The 5,614-nt window shown below is 34.1% G+C and overlaps 1 pseudogene; it reads right to left on the bottom strand.

Annotated features, from left to right (window-relative positions):
* Positions 1-4,068: 4,068 nt before the first annotated feature.
* LOC115290551 lies at positions 4,069-4,507 on the bottom strand (annotated as a pseudogene).
* Positions 4,508-5,614: the final 1,107 nt, after the last annotated feature.

Below are 5,614 nucleotides of genomic sequence, written 5' to 3'. Positions count from 1 at the left end.
AATGTTCTTGTGCACTTATTCTATTATTTGTTTCATTTTGGTTCATTCTCCATGCATTGATTTTTTTTTCTTTATTTAGTTTTATTTTTTCCTGATTCATTGCAAACTTGATAATTTTTGGTGGTATGTCATACATTGTCAATTTTATCTTGTCTAGTTCTGAGCATTTTAATGTTTCTATAAATATACATGTGCTTCCTGAATAGGTTAAAAGAACTAAAATTACACAAATTATTTTTATGGAAATGAAATGATTGTCTATAAATATTCTTAGTTCTTGTAATAATATAACCACCTCTGAGGAAAGAAAGGTAAAAATAAAAATATAAATATGAGATGCTCAAAAATCCCATAAAGATACTTGGTTGCACAGAAATTCAAATTTAAGACTAGAGTTTAAGAGTAAAACTAAATTTAAGACTAGAGTTGTAAATTTTAAAACACAATTCTCACATAATGCTTATATCTTGAGAACTTGTTCAGGTAAAAGTGTCATTTCTTAAAATTTTGGAATAATTCTCATGCTTCATGTAGCCACAAATTTATTATCATTATTGTTGTTGTTATTAATATTGTTATGCTGATGTTGCTGCTGTTATTATTGAGTTCTTCCTCCCTACTGTGTGTGCATAGCTTACATTATAAGCAAACTGTAAAGTCTTTGGGCATTGGATACATAGCTAATGTTTTGGAAATTCATAGAAGAAAATAAGTAGTCAAATAAAGTTACTTTAAAGTTATAACAGACTTTCTTACTGAGATGCAAGAATAATTGTCAAAGTTTTTAACCAATCAGAGATAGTAGGAATTGATGGAAAGTTCTAGAAATAAGGGAGCCACTAAGAGTAGACTTCTAAAATCTACATAAAAGTTTTCTTCAAATCTTTATTTATTCTTTAACAGTCCATCCGATAACAAAAATCCAAGAGTTTCAGATATAAATGGCAACTTAGAATTTTTTTTAAGCTAAAACCTCTGCTGAGGAAAAGAAAAAATAAACCAAAGGAAAAAAAACCTTTGAGTTAAAATTTCATCAGAAGAGAGTAGTTTGTTAAAAAAAAAATAATCTGGTGTTTCAGACAGGCAAAATGGCCTATTTTAGGAGTAAGCTCTGGACTAAAGGTTTTTCTATAGAATAAGGACAGATAGCTACAATATTTTTTTCATAGAACCAAAACCAGGCCTCCACAAGATCACAATAATCCTCTGGTAATTTATCAGTCAGAACAAAATCGAGCATTTCTTTATATAAGACGCAACACCAATACCTGATGATTACTGTAAGAACGGTAATTGCCATTGGTTGAGCAAAGGATAAGGTTTGACTGGAAAAAGAAAGAAGGGGACTTTCTGTGGTAACAGAACTTTTATCTTTGCTCTAATTTGTACACATTTGTCAAAAATTTCAAACGGTCCATTTAAAATCTCATCATCTTATATATGTAAATCAAACATTAGTCAGATTTGTTATTAAATACGAAACAAATCCAAAGGCAAATTGAAGATTTCATATCTATTTAGACTAAACGGATATGAAGCTTGCAGTTGTGTGTGTGTGTGTGTGTGTGTGTGTGTGTGTGTGTTGAGCTAAAACTAGCTAAAAGACTGATAATTTCAAACTTTTAAAGAATAAGTGAGCACAGGTAAAGCAGAGATGCCTGGCATACCTTAGATGGCCCATTCGTTCTACACTTCACTTACTGTGCCTGGTACAGAATGGTAAGTTAGTCAGGTCCTAAATGAGGTCCTACCTCCTCATAGAGCAGAGAGCATTCATGCTATGAAACATTTCCATGTATTTTATTACCATAGAGACTTGACTACTCACCTGACATTCGATGTGGAGATAGGCATAAATCCATAGACTGCAGCGGTATTCACACGAAACGATCATAAAACAGTAACGTACTATTAAGAGCATTCCCAAGATAAAAACTCTCCCTTAGCAAATACTGTTCACCTTGAGGTTCAGGTCTTATGCTTACAAAGATATTAAGAAGATACTATATAAGATGGGGCCATTTGTCTTTTCTGTCCTCTGTGAGCGCCTGGTCACAGAACTGCAGATAAATGGAATGCAGGTGAGCTACTGTATTTCCTTCCTTCTCAGGTTTCCTGCTAAAAGAAACCATTTAGTAATGCAAGCCCCATTGTATTCAATTTTTAATTTAAGTTTTAATGCAATTATAAAGCAATGCTTATTTATCTTTACTTAGTTTTAATGCTGGACAAATCCTTCACAATAGCTAGAAAGAAATTCCTGAATAAACACTGACAAGTAGCATGTATAATCTTCAGATAGGTTTTCAATGAAGTTTTAAAGTCATTGAGATTGCACACACAGCATTTCCTTGAGCCTTAAAATGAAATTCAATAACATCTATTTTTAATTCTAAATAGGTTTTAAAGAGAATATTTTGATATTATAAATTTTAGTACACTAAGAAGTTAGAGAATATGTATATGTAATTCCATATGTATCATCTAAATAATGACTAAATTTGATCATGTGTTATTTTTTTATGCTTCCTTTAAATATTAGCTTCACAGTTGTATTATGCTTTATATATAGCACTTTATGTTTAGAAACCTTTGCTTCCAATTATTTTGATAAAATTTTCAATTTGATGTCCTGTTAAAAACATAGAAGTGGAGAAGCACCTGAATGGCTCAGTCCATTAAGCATCTGACTTCAGCTCCAGTCATGATCTCAAGGTTCATGAGTTTGAGCCCTCAACTGGGCTCTGTACTGACAGGCAAAGCCTGGAGTCTGCTTTGGATTCTGTGTCTCCCTCTCTTTCTGCCCCTGCCCCACTTGTGTGTGCTCTCTCGCTCTCTCTCTCTCTCTCTCTCAAAAATAAACATTAACATAATCATAAATGTGGAAATTCAATGCTATAAAATCCCTTTGATTTAAGCAATGGTATTAATAAAATATCTTCTTTCAAGAAGTAGAGAATACTGGAAGGTATGCTTCCTATTTACATTTTAGGTTGTTTATTCAAACATGGATTTGTTGACCTGTATCTACCATTCTTAACTCCACCTATTCTCTGTTTTTTATTGTTTTTTAATGTTTCTTTATTTTTGAGAGAAACCAATACAGAGCATGAGTAGGGGAGGGGCAGAGAGAGAGAGAGAGAGAGAGAGAGACAGAATCCAAAGCAGGCTCCAGTCTTCGAGCTGTCAGCACAGAGCCTGATACAGGGTTCAAACCCATGAACCATGAGATCATGACCTGAGCTGAGGTCAGACAGTTAACTGACTGAGCCACCCAGGTGCCCCAACTCCAGCTATTCTTTATTCATTTTCCAAACATCCTACTTCAGAAACATTAGAAATGACATTTCCTCATATTTGTCCTTCAGATCATAATTTTAATGGGACTTCTCTAAGTACACTTGCCCTGGAACCTAAACTTGGTGAGAACTTCCACTTTGGCACTTTACTAGTACCTGTACTTTCCTTATTAGCATTTGCCGGTGTTTTAATAATGTCTTTTATTTGCTTAATCAGACAATATCTATCACAGCTTTTAGGGTGTAAGTTCCATCAAGTCTGTAGATGTATTTCATTAGTTCACATTTTTATTCTTAGCATCTATCACAGATCTGGTTCACTGAAGTTGTTCAGGAAGCCCTCACTTGTAGAGATAGAAAGAAAGGAAAAAAGAAAGAAAAAGAGAGAGAAAGGAAAGAAGGAAGGAAGGAAAAAAGATGGAGGGAGAAAGGTAAGAAAGAAAGAGAGGAGGGAGGGAAGATGGAAGGAAGGTAGGGAGGAAGAGAGGAAAGAATTTAAATGTGTCTATGTTGCTAAGTATCAAAGGACATGAGGGAGTAATTGCCGTCTGTGAGCTTGGACATTACTAAAACTTAATTCCTAAATTGGAGGAGGAAAAATACATTTCTTTGATATACTTCATTTTACAAATCCTTACATAGGATTAACTAAGATTATCCAGATGTACTGTTATGGCGTGAATTATGTCCTCCTAAAGTTTACATACTGAAGTCCTAGCCCCCAATACCTCAAAATGTAACCATACTTGAAGATAAGTTTTATTTTTTTTTAAATCTTAATGGTTGAAACAGATCTAAAACCATTCTTCTGGAAGAACCATTTGTTCTTGTATCTCTCCTCCAATTTGACCTTGGCCCTATACTGCGACTTAACGTTTAAGAGCTGGGTCTCTGAAGGTATCTTTGTTGACAACAGTGTTTTCTAAGGGGACTCTCACAGAGTACCTTATGGGCATGAGGTGATTGTAATTATAAACTTTCACAAAGCATTGATCTTTGACTTCTTGGCAATTTTCTTCTTGCCTATGGTAGCTGTCACTTTGTGGGAATAGCGGTCCATTTCAGCCACCAGAGAGAGCATGGCTATATGGATGGTCTGGGGTATCATTATCAATATTCTTCACAATGGCTGCTTTGCGTCGAGAGTAACATTGGGCCAAGCCCAGGACCAGAACCAACATCTGGGGTTTCATGAACTTGAGCAGAGACTTGAGCCTGCAGCAGAAAAGAAGAAATGGCATTTCAACTCAAGATAAGGTCTTGAAAGGAGTGTAATAGGTAAAATGAGGTCTTTAAGGCGGACTCTAATCCAATATGACTTAGTCCTTTAAAGGACAGGAAACATGGAAAATATCTGAAACTAGTGTACAGAGCACAGACCGTATGAGGACACAGTGAGAAGGTGGCCAGCTGTAAGACAAAGAAACCAAACTTGCTAACATCCTGAATTTGGAATTTTTGCCTCCAGAATAGTGAGAAATGAATTCTTGTTGTTTAAGCCACCTTGTCTGTGGTACTTTGCTATGGCGGCCCTATAAAATTCGTACGCCTACCCAGTTTACTTCAGTCCTCAATGTGACAGATCTACTAATTGTGAGTTTTATATGAGCCACAAAAACAAAAATATTGACGCTTAAATTCATATTTAAATGAGATTTCAGACATAGTTATTGAAAACATATTTTGTATTCTTTATATTATTTTCTATTTGTGTGTGTGTGTGTGTGTTAGAGTGAGTATGATTGTACATGTGTGGGTATTGAGGAAAGAGAAAAATGACTTTGGGTAGGAAGTTTTTTAATGCCAAAAAATATATAAATGTGTCATTACACCTAAAATACTGCCTTAAATATTAATGAATCCTATCATTCTCAGTGTACAAAACTGAATAAGTGCCAAAAGTCAATTTTTCATAGGCATGAACAAAGAAAAAATGAAGTAAATAATTAATAGTTCGTATGTCTTTCACCTCTAATTCAAAAATGGTCAGATTGTTTATTTGTTCATTAAATTTTCACTTCAGTGAGACATCAAAGCCTTGCATGCTGTATGTTTTGAAGGGTATAATGTGTTTACAACTAAAAACTGAGAATATATTTTGACATCTCAGATTTTCTTGCAAAATCAGTAATGAAGGGTCATGCCACTAGTATGATCCTAACTAATGGCTTGAAATAATGTGGAAATCACAAGATTGTGATTTTTAAAAAGCAATTCTTTTCTAAATATCTCTTTTTTACAAAATGAATTTTAGACAGATAATATCGATTCTCTAATTTTTATTTGCAAGATCTCTGATACCAAATGTTATATAT

The sequence above is a fragment of the Suricata suricatta genome, chromosome 4 (assembly GCF_006229205.1).
Source record: "Suricata suricatta isolate VVHF042 chromosome 4, meerkat_22Aug2017_6uvM2_HiC, whole genome shotgun sequence".
Taxonomy (NCBI): Eukaryota; Metazoa; Chordata; class Mammalia; order Carnivora; family Herpestidae; genus Suricata; species Suricata suricatta.
Note: the sequence above shows the minus strand (reverse complement) of the source record. Positions and strands in the feature narration are given on the sequence as shown.